Consider the following 11,103-nt stretch of genomic DNA (forward strand, 5'->3'; position numbering starts at 1 on the left):
GTCCAGACCCGGCCGGGCTCCCCCCGCTCCAGCAGCACGTGAGAAGCAGCCCCCCTCGGGGCCTCTCATGTGGGTGACTGGGCCTGGAGAGCCGCAGCACCTGGGGTGAGACTGGCTGGGGAAGTGAGCAGGTGCCGCCTTGCTGTTGGGCAGGGCAGAGCAGCAGGGCTGGCTTGAAGTGGGCAGGTGAGGAAGCAGGCGAGGGCTGGCAGTGCCAGCGGCCGCTGCTTGGCCTCCTGCGCAGGGCTGCTCCCTGGGCCCCGTGGGGGTAAGCAACTCCCCTCCCCTTGCTGCCTGCCTCGCTGCAGCACTGCCCTGCTTGTCTCGCCACGGCTGCCATGGCCCCGTGCTCTGCGGCGGGGGCCCCCCACGCCCCCCCCCCGCCCCCCCCCCCCCGGCTCGGTGCTCTGCGCCGCCGCGGCTCCACACTCCACAGCAGTGTCTCCGCACCACGACCATGGCTCTACATTCCACAGCAGCAGCTCCGCACTCTGTGCTGCCACCACTGTGGGCCAGATAAAATGGCTTGGCGGGCCACATAGCGGCCCACGGGCTGTATGTTGGACAAGCCTGGCCTAAGGAGTGCAGAAGATGACTGTGATCAATCAAATGTATACCCACACTTACAGTTAAAAGGGGTCTGCACCTCCATTAAATTTTTTTACAGGTCCACAAATGAAAAAAAGTTGAAAATCACTGGTTCCCTACAGTGAGCCTTGAATTATTTTTTTTAGTGTTTTGTGTGCATCTCTCTTAAGAATATGCTTCAAAAACTCCTGTTCACTTAAAAATCCTGAATGCACTGAAGCACTGCATGGCTTACCTGGGCCTGAAAACCTCAAGTAGCATCCTGATCCAGTGTTCTAGTAAATACCACTGTTAAAAGGAAATCCTTGGGGAGAGTAGATGCCTCATCAGCTGTCACCCTCTCAAAATGCAGCATTTGGCAAAATGAATTGCATCATAGTACAAGAAATTGTGGGAGGTGGTTTATGCAGAGGGATTGTCCCCTTTTATCCCTTTATTTTCTTTTGCTACTTTTAGTCTTACCAAAGTACTAATGTTAAAGGACAGCCATTTTTCTTTGGCTTGGGTCAGATAAAATACTCAGGATTTATAAGGGCATAGCCATAGCATGCATAGTGGACAAAAAGTAATTGCATTTCATTTGTCACCCTGGGATAGTTGGTTGTTTTTTTTTGCCCTGGTCCACTTGGCTTGCTGGTCTTCTACTGTGGCAAAGATCAAAGGTATGATCTTTTTTCTGGGTCACTGCTGTTCATCAGATAAGTTTGTTTGTGTTTTTGGGAGGAGGGAGTGATACAAGAATAGAGATTTTTAACCCAGTCATTGAAACCATTCTTCTTTATCCTCAGTTCTTAATTGGTGCAGTTAGCTTAACTACAGACAATATAGTACTGCAGAAGTTGCTTAATGAGAATTAAGTGGCCCAATACCAATGTTACAAAAGTATTTTCTAATGTCATATGACTATTCCCAGTTTGTTTTAAAATAAGTTAGTGTGTCTGCAGTACTGGGATCCTGAAATCCATTAAAGCGATGTCTTAGTCTTTAATGTCCAGCTATGCAGGGAGGGGTTGGGAAATTTCTATTTCAGATAACTTTTAATTAAGGTCTGTTTGCACACCATGGTCAGGGGCCATGTAAATCTATATTAAGATGGTACATTTGTAATTTGGGGTTTGGCTTGTTTAATTGTGGACTCCTTTGGCTTCCGCATCTCCAGATTATTGTATCTTGTGGTAGTTTATTCTGCTTGAAGAGTGAACAGCTGTTTTGTGGATATGTAAAGAGGTGTGTATTTGCCTTAAATCTACCATCACCCAAGTTGTTTGGAGAATTGTGACATTCTGTTATCATACAGATGTCTTCTATCTAATAAAAAGGATATAATTCAAATGTTTAAATGCATATTGGTTTCGAAGACTGTTACTATGTAATGATGCATACAGCACAGTGTTATATAACTGTGTGTAATATATCTGTATATATATCTGAAGTTGTATGACATTTGTAATATGCATACATATAAACATTTATATTAGTTATAACATATAACAAATGTCATACAGCTTCAGATTAATTGAACAAAAAGACCCTGTACTGTTAATTTATGAAATATGTTTTCAGTTTATTGCTTTATTATTTTTCTTTGAAAGTTTATATTAAAAGCATACTTGTAAATTGTCATCTTCAACACTTCTTGCTGTTTTTACATACTTAAAAAGAATAAATTGGGTGCAACTGCTCTTTTGGTTTATGCATTTTAATCTGACCTATTTTTCAGTGAATTCTATAGGTACGTTGTGTTGGGGAAAACATTATGTTTTTTAAATGTACTAGTTAATTATGAGACAGGGCAAAAGGTGGCAGCTGTCTTTTCCCTCTGGCTATGATCTTACTGATAACAAAGCACATTGCTTTGTAGGTGTAAGTATTTCCATTTTAAGGTAAGGGGGTTGGCTGCATGAGAAGTGTTTACACGGGTGTAGGTTGTAGCTGTGTTGGTCTAAGGACATAGGCACACAAGGTTCTTTGGGTGAATCTGATATCTTTTATTAGACCAACTTAAATAGTTGGAAAACTATTTAAGTTGGTCTAATAAAAGGTATCAGATTAACTGAGAGGTGTTTAAGCATTTGTAGATTTGTAGAATGGGTTTTCATTGCTGTTTCACATCTTCATTGAGCTATCCATGGTGACTCTGGACACTTCCTTTTCACTAAAATCGGGATTCTAAAACAGATCTAGTTATGAGAAGTTTGGGTATGTCCCTAATAGTTTATTATGGATTATGGGCAGCTTTGCAGATTGTTGACATGAAAGTGCTAGAAATTGTAGATTTTGAAAGCAGCATGATGCTACTATAGCTTCCTTTTTTTATTTTTGTCTCTGCTAGCTTTTCACACAAGTTACTGTACAGTATTCTATTCTATTCTATTTTGCAGGCAGATGGAGGGGAAAAAAGAGCTTTCTTACTTCAGGTAGTAGGAACAATACTTCACATTCCATTGCAAGGAAGTGTTTGCATTTTTCCAAAATGCTCTAAATAGGACTTTTGGATACTCTGACAAATCTATTCTATTTGCAGCTAGTCAAAACCTATAAACAAAGTTTTGAATAATCTAAGATCACACTAGACATCTTTGGTTAATCTAGATCTGTTTCTAGTTGAATAGAGGAACAGCGTGTTTTATCTCCTTGGTCCATATGCTTTGATCTCTTTTACTGTTTTAGTTTCCTCATAATATTTCTTCAGTTTTTCCTCTTGATCAGTAAGACAGTTTTCAACAAAGAAGTTCATCTGATGATGTGTGTTTCAGGACTATTACACGTCCTGATTATGTCTGGCTTCTATCACTCCAAAAGTTAGGGTTTTTCTAATAATATACTAATAGTTTCAACATGCTTTTCAGGCCTGTCTTGAAGAAAAGGTTCTGTCTGGCAGATGTTGATGAAAAATGGTAGTGCTATTTTCAATTTATATGTTGGTATATTCTGTTTGGTAATGGCAGGAAGAGCTCTTTTACTTATTGCTCAGTGGTTTAATTTTATCCAGTTATTTGAGCTGTGACACAGTGATAACCTGACACTTTCTGTGACTTTTTTTTTAAACAACCAGCTAGTTCTAGAGCATATTGTAAAAGGCTTTTCTTATCAATTTAATCTTAAATCATGAAAGAGTTTAATTCCAGAGTTAACAGAAGTTGCATCACTGTATTACTAGGACAACAGGCTAGCAGCATAGGCAACTTGTAGTGGGGGCATGTGCCCCCACTGAGATTGGCTGGTGCCATTGCCGGCTTCTGTGGGCGGTCGCCACTTGCCACCCCTCCCGGCCCCCCATCACCATCACCACTGGCTTCTGTGGGCGGTTGCCACTTGCTACCCCACCACTGATGCCCACAAATTGTGCCCCGCCAGTCTCGGGAGGCACCAGTCATTCATGCCTAGCAGGATGGCAAAGCATGAAAAACAAATGTGGTAGAATTCAGTTTCAGAATGGGAAGCTTCCATGGAATGAGATAAGTAAAAAAGATTGACATATTTGAATTTCAAAAACCCTTTGACAAGGACCCTAACAAATGACTGTGAAAGGAGGTAAGTAGTTATGAAGAGATTAGCCAAGTGTTCACTGCTTAGTTCAAAAACTGGCTGTGGGATGGGAAGAAATTATTGCTTCCGTTGTGGCAAACAGGCCAACAATGGAACGTCTCAAAGGTCCGTACTAGGTCTTGTGTGTGTTAACAACATGGAGACATGGTTGAACTGTGAGAGTGCATAACTGCAGGTGATATGAACCTGCTATATATTAATGAAGTCCAGAGAAGACTGTGAAGAGCTTCAAAAAGGTCCTGAGCCAAGGTAGATGAATGGCTGATATTATGGTGAATTAAGTTCAGTATTGCTAAGCACATACTGGAGAAAAACGTGAAGTAGTCAGACACCTGAGTGTGATCTGAAAACTATGGGGCTTTGTTACATGGGACACTTGGCGCATGTTTTATTTAGATTATAGTAAGCATTACTAAAGTTATAATGTGCTTAGAGCAGTTGTATGGCAGTGCTTACTATGATCTCCCAAGCTTGGGTGTTTGTTGCAGTAGTGGGCAGAGGGAAAGGCATGGGAAGCCATGAGGATGATGCCTTTGTTGCTGGTTCCTGCTGGTGCCTCAGTGTTGGAGCCAGTTGGAGATGATCAGTGGATTGTCAGTTGCAGCCCCCATGCTGGGATAGGTTCAAGACTCTCTAGCAAATCCCAGGATGTCATTCTTCTGCTGTACTCGGCCTTAGTGAGACTGCAGCTGAGGTACTGCATCCAATTCTGGGCTCCACAATTCAGAAAGGATGTGGAGAAGCTTTAGAGAGTCCAGAGGAGAGCCATGCACAGGAAAACAGGCCTTATGATGAGATGCTGAGAGCTATGGGACTCTTCAGCCTAAAAAAGCGCAGGCTCAGGGGGGACCTGGTGGCTACCTACAAGTATATAAGAGGTGTACATCAGGATCTGAGGGAACACCTGTTTACCAGAGTGCCCCAAGGGATAACAAGGTCAAACAGTCACAAACTTCTCTAAGGCCGTTTCAGGCTGGTCATGAAGAACTTCTTTACTGTCTGAGTCCCCAAGGCCTGGAACAGGCTGCTGCCAGAGGTGGTGTGAGCACCTACTCTGGACTCCTTTAAGAAACATTTGGACATTTATCTTGCTGGGATCCTTTGACCGCAGATGACTTCCTGCCCCTGGGGCAGGGGGCTGGATTTGATGATTTTCCGAGGTCCCTTCCAGCCCTAAATGTTTATGAAATCTATGAAGACTCCAGTATAGTGTGAGAGCTGGGATTGACACTCAGCTGCTTTTAAATGTTGGCTCCGGGACCCACTGGAGCCAGTTCCAGACTCCTGTGCAGTCCTGGGGATGGGACCCACAATCAGCAAACGTTGGGTCCCAGCCCCAGGACCACAATTGATCATATTATCTCCATGGAGCAATCTAACGTTAGCTCAACATGTGTTAGTTAATGTGATCTGGAGATGCTTCTTGCTGGAAAAGGTGTCTCTGCTACAATATGGTACAATAAGAGCACATTTAGCATGTGTTATCCTGCTTGAACATGTGGATGTTCAAATTTAAAGTGCACTTAATGTGTGCTAAGTATCTCATGTGACATGGCCCTCTGGGGAAAAAAAATAAATATAGACAGCCGAATATTGTCACTCAACCAAAAGAGCCAGAACTGAATAGTAAAAAAGTGAGCCCTTTCATTTCCAGAGTCTAGGAGTGAGGCGCATGGGGACAGTGGGGACAACCTGTGGCAGCTTCTACCTGTTCTTTCCCTGTTTTCCAGTTTGAGGACTGGGGCACTGTGATTAACAGCATTTAGAAAATCGCATGTAAAAATGTACGTCAGTTATTCAAATATTCTGAGCTTGTCCTTTATAAAAATGTATTTTTAGCGTACATTCTAAGTAGTAAAGTGTGTTGTTCAGGTTTGAATTTCTACTACTTAGGAAATAGGCTTAGAGATAAAAATCTGCTCTAAGACCCTGGGGGAATAGAAGTAACTGTTTTGTTTGCAGAAAACAAAAAAAAAAAGTCAAGATTAGTTATTTAATCAGATGGAACACTGTTTATCTTCCTGCATTTGTGATGGGATGTTTATATGAAATGGAAGAAAATACTTTGTTACTGCTAGCATGGCTGCTTACAGATGTGCGCCCCCCCAAAACGGTGCTTTACTTTAGACTCATTGTGCCTCTGCGCCAAGCCCAGTGCATGCCCAGAGGAGGCATCATGTTAGTTTGACCTGGCTCGCCCAACATCTGTGTAGATTGAGCGCTTTTATTTAATAGATGATCAAATTGGCTTTAGATAAAAATGCAAAAAAGCCCAGCTGCTGGGTTTTTGGTTGTAGCTATGTTGATCTAAGGACATAGGCAGGAAAGGTTCTTTGAGTAGATGCGATATCTTTTATTAGACCAACTGAGTAGTTGGAAAGAAGTTCTTAGTAAGCTTTGGGACACAATCAGAACAGCAGAGACTCCCAATGTCTGAAGAAGGGTGATTGGTCCTGAAAGCTTGCTAAGAACTTTTTGCCAACTACTCAGTTGGTCTAATAAAAGGTATCATATCTACTTAAAGAACCTTGCCTGCAAAAAGTCCAGCTGAAACACGCAATCTATAGTCTGACCCAGTTCTGCAGCATCAGTAATGTGCTGCCTCTTCTGGTAAAGTGTGGTCGGGGGGGTTCCCCACATCTGTCAGCAGCAGTCTTTTTCTACCACTAAGGTAATCTTTTTCTAAGATGATCTCAGTACTTCCTATTTATCTCAAAAGAACATAATTGAGATTGGTAGGATGCATATCTGTCTTTCTCTTACCTCCAAGTTTTTTTTACTACTTTTTGATATAGAGCTTTTTCTTCGCAGAGGAAGGAAAATCCCCAAACCAAAATGCTTCTGCCTCCTCCGCTGTACAAAACACTGTCAAAACTCTTTTAAATATGACTCATAAATAACCAAAGATAACAAACCATTGTCTCCATACAGATTTCACAACAAACTGTTCTGATTTCAAGCATTCAAAGGGCCTTAAAATGAGAAATATAGAATTTAAATATTTAGGCTGGGATGCCCAAAAGTGATCAAACTCCTCTGATACAGAAGTCAATGGAAGTTCTGTCATTGACTCTAATGGGAGCAGTGTTAAACCAGTGTTGAATATTTATGAAGATCTAGTCCAGTGAATCCACTGTTTATGAAATTGAAGTAAGACAAGTAGAAGAAAGAATTTGAGATGCTCATAAAGTAGTGCAGTTCTAAATTAAACAAGAAAAAAGGTCACGTTGTCAGCAAGGACAAACCTATGATAGTCTTTTTTGATGGACAGGAACAGACAAAACAAAGAAACAGGCTGGGTAAAGTAATACCAAAATACTAGGGTGTCATTATCTTAACCATATGCCCAGACCTGGAACATCAAGTTTTGAGTCATCCCGTCCAAAAAGGTAAAAGGAAATAGAAGGGGTCCAAATACAGCTGAACAGAACAATTAGGTAGAAACAATTTCCATACTAGTCCTAAACTTCTTAGTAAATTTGACACGTTAATATTCTTGCATCGTATTTTAGCATATATCTTATAGACTTTACTCAATAAAACGACATCTTTCCCTCAGAATATGCAGCAGATCAGTGTGTAAACCTGCATCCCGATCTGCATACTCTGATTTACACAAGTGGACCTCCTGGGAGTTAATGAGCCTACCATGAGGGAGTTTTTTGGCATGAATGAGCTCCTGAATTACAGCAGTTTGCTTTATTGAATTTAGTAGGTAAGTGACAGGTGACTGTTTTAAAGAGTCAGTTGATCAACAGTAATAAAGAAGGAACAGTTAGTTGTCTGTTTTCTGATTATGTAGTTTCTTTGCAGAGTTCATGAAACTATTTGACTTGCATAAGAAGGCTTCACAGAATACAAGTCTCTTTGCCTTTTGTATTGAACAACTTGGTGAATGTATTCTGTCAGCAAAAGATTTAGGAGCAACCCTGTAGTACTCTCAGTATAACTTATTAAGGCCAGAACAATACTCTTTCACTGAATAGCTACAAAGCTCCTATTCAAGAGGTTTGAGTGATGTCATTTTTTGAGCACAGGCTGAGCCGTGAATGCAAATGATGTAAATTGGCCTTCAATCTGAGATCATCTGTTGATTATCATATTGTGGAACAATATTATGGAATGTGAGGGCAATTTAAAAAAAATCTTGTAAGAGCTTCTTTTGTAGCAAGAAAGAGCAAGTCATGAGATGCAGAGGAGGAAAGAGTGTGAATGGTACAAAAATTGAATAGAGGAGTTAATTATTTCTGTAGATACAACGAGTTGGTTGGCATTGTAAGTGGTCTTTCTACAGAGCAATTATACCAGTAGAATCTTAAGAGAAGTAGGGCTGGAAGGGACCTCCACAGGTCATTTAGTCCAGCCTTTGGCTTGAGGCAGGATCATTCCTATCAAAACCATCCTATACAATTCCACAGTTTAACCTTTTACAAAACTACACAGTCAAACCAAGTACAACAAAAGACAACACCCTAACCTGCCTTGGGTAAAACAGAGGAAACTATTGCAGCCAATGTCCTTCTGCTTCAAAGGTTGTTAATAGATGTTCAAGAGATAGAAGGAAGAGGGCCACGCCCCTATACCAATCTGACCATGGGTTAATTCCTTCCTGACTCCAAAAATGGCGACCAGTCTGACCCTGAGTGAAGGGGCAAGACTCTCTAGCCAGGAACCTCCCATATAAGTCCCTGCAGGAGCACTGGCACACCCAAGTCAAAATCTCTAGCCTTGGTGGAGCCAACAGCCAATTCCCTCCTAGTCCCATGTGGCAACCAGCAAAGCTCAAAAGCATAGGAAATACTCGTAGTAGAATATAGGCATAGGTATGCATAGATTATCCCTGAACAGTGTCTGTCCAAACTCTTCTTGAACACCTCCAGTGATGAAGAGTCCACAGTTTCTCCAGGAAGTATATTCACTGCCTCATTGTTAATAGTGAAGAAGTATTTTTTCCTGATATCCACTCTAAACCTACTTTGCTGCAACTTCAAGACAGTGGTCTGTTCTGCTCTCTGCAGTGAGAGAATAAAGGTGTTGCCCCTCTTTATGCGGCCCTTCAGATATCTGACAACTGCAATCATCCCCTCATAAGTTTCTTTTCCACCAGTTGAACATGCCTAGCTCCTTTAGTCTCTCCTCATACAACTTGCCTTCCAAGTCCTTTATCATTCTTGTTACCTGTCTCTGGATCCTCTCTAACTTTTCCATGTCTTTTTTAAAATGTGGAGCCCAAAACTGCAGAGTAGTACTGTAGATGAGGCCTGACCAGTGCCAAGTAGAGAAGCACCTCTTGTGTCTTGTACCTAATTGCTTCTATTAATGCATCCCATACCTGCCTTTGCTTTTTGTGCAGCTGCACCACACACCCCTCCTCTTTCCCCTGTGTGCTATTTGGTTTTGGTTAACTTGGTCACTTATGTGACTGGGCTGGAGAAATTCCTGAGTGGGGGGAGGGGCTTGCTCTTCCTTTGTCTGGCAGCAGGCATTTTGGGAAGGGGAAGGCATTCATTTTGAGAGACAGACACTGAAGCCTGTACCCCTGAGTGCTCTCGTTCTCTGGATGTATATGTGAGTGACTTACCAAAACTTTAGCCAGTATATTAGGGTTATGTATTTTAGATGCGTATTCAAAGAGTCCTCGAGCCCATTCTGTTTTGCTCAAGATATTTTCCTCTAAAATCTCTTTGCTCTATGAGCCCCTCATTCTCTTCCCCCTCCCCACCCCATCCCCCCTATCATTAAATGTTATCTGTTACAGCTTGCCTGGCTGTGAATCCTTGAGGGAAGAGGGCAGTGACCAGCCTTTTTGCCCTCTTTGCTTGGCTGAGCTGAGGGGAGTTTGGCTGCGTATTAATTGACACAGACCTGCCTGAGTTTATCCTGGGTGGCTCCAGGCTATAAGAAGCACCCAGAGATATTGCCAGGGGGCAAAGCACCCTGAAAGTCTGCTGTGTCTGTGTACCGTGGGCTTCACAGAGCCCTAACTGAGACTAGAGCCCAGGTGGTGGCAGCGATTACCCCAGGCTTGCTGGTGTGCTCCAGGAAGGGGGTTGGCCAGATGTAGGTGCCCCAGAGGAGACACCCGAAGTGGGGTTTTGGTCAGGCACAGTGAGGCGGGTGGTTCAGTGTAGTAGTGCCCCCTACTATCTCACCACAGTTCTTCCCAAGGTGTATAGCACTTTGCATTTGTCAGTATTGAAATTCATCCTGTTAGCTTCAGCCCAGATTTCCAATCTGCTGAGATCCTTCTGAATTTCACTCCCATCCCCAAAGATGTTCACCGTCCTTCCCAGTTTGTCACCTGCAAACTTACTCAAGAAGCTTCCTATACCAGCATCCAAATAATTAATTAACATGTTGATCAGGAGCAGGCCCAGGCCCAGGACAGACCCCTGTGGGATTCTGCTTGAAACCTCCTGCCATTCTGACATGGATCCATTGATAATATTCTTTGTTTGTAGCTACTGAGCAGTTGTCTTCTCACCTTGTAATAGTTTTATCTGGGCCACATGTCTCCAATTTGGTTATGAGAAGGTCATGTTGGACCATGTCAGAAGCCTTGCTAAATTCCAGATATACTATATCCACAGTATTCCCATCATCCAACCAAGTAGTTATTTTGTCAAGAAGATCAAATTTGCTTGACAATTTGTTCTTAGTAAATTGATGCTAGCTGCTAGTGATCCACCTTTCTTTCTCCAGATGTTTGCAAATGAGCTTCTTCAGGATATGCTCTAGTAACTTCCTGGGTACTCAGGTGAGGCTAACCAGTCTGTACTTCTCCAGGTCCTATTTTTTTGCTTTTTTTTTTTTTAAAGAAAAAAAGGGGAACCATGTCGGCCCTCTTCCAGTCCTTTGGTACCTCTTCTGCTTCTCATGACTTTATGTGTATCATTACTAAGAGCTCTGAAATCTATACTACCAGTTCCTTTAGTAGTGTGGGATGAAGCTCATCAGGTCCTGCTG

The 11,103-nt window shown here is 42.3% G+C and overlaps 1 protein-coding gene across 7 annotated transcripts in view; it reads left to right on the forward strand.

Annotated features, from left to right (window-relative positions):
• Positions 1 to 11,103, forward strand: part of LPAR1 (lysophosphatidic acid receptor 1) — a 141,236-nt gene that overhangs the window by 15,016 nt on the left and 115,117 nt on the right. Inside the window, exon 1 of one of the 7 annotated variants that reach the window (XM_025208999.1) lies at positions 9,687 to 9,705. The exons of the other annotated variants lie outside the window; for them this stretch is intronic. The gene's annotated coding sequence lies outside the window, so the exon portion shown is untranslated. Of the gene's footprint in view, positions 1 to 9,686; positions 9,706 to 11,103 lie in introns of those variants that run through there. 7 annotated transcript variants of the gene reach the window in all.

Source organism: Alligator sinensis, unplaced genomic scaffold, assembly GCF_000455745.1.
Source record: "Alligator sinensis unplaced genomic scaffold, ASM45574v1 scaffold371_1, whole genome shotgun sequence".
In the NCBI taxonomy this organism is placed as follows: domain Eukaryota; kingdom Metazoa; phylum Chordata; order Crocodylia; family Alligatoridae; genus Alligator; species Alligator sinensis.